The sequence below is a fragment of the Penaeus monodon genome, chromosome 24, assembly GCF_015228065.2.
Source record: "Penaeus monodon isolate SGIC_2016 chromosome 24, NSTDA_Pmon_1, whole genome shotgun sequence".
Classification (NCBI taxonomy): Eukaryota; Metazoa; Arthropoda; class Malacostraca; order Decapoda; family Penaeidae; genus Penaeus; species Penaeus monodon.
In genome coordinates this window covers 22,153,130-22,153,333 of record NC_051409.1, presented here as the reverse complement: position 1 = coordinate 22,153,333, position 204 = coordinate 22,153,130, and positions in this window count along the sequence as shown.

The window sequence follows — 204 nt, the reverse complement described above, 5'->3', positions numbered from 1 at the left end:
TAACCGTGTGATATCCAGAGTTCATATCAGTTCGTCACTAGTGTAAATTTCCAAATATTAGATTTTTTTTCTTGTCTTGTGTACATTTACACGGTGAGGTTTTGTTTTACCCGTTTTTTCCCATAGTACAAATACAGTAAATAGTTTATGTGTACAAATGTTTACTCGTTTTTTTTAAATTACGGTTAAACTAACATCAGTACC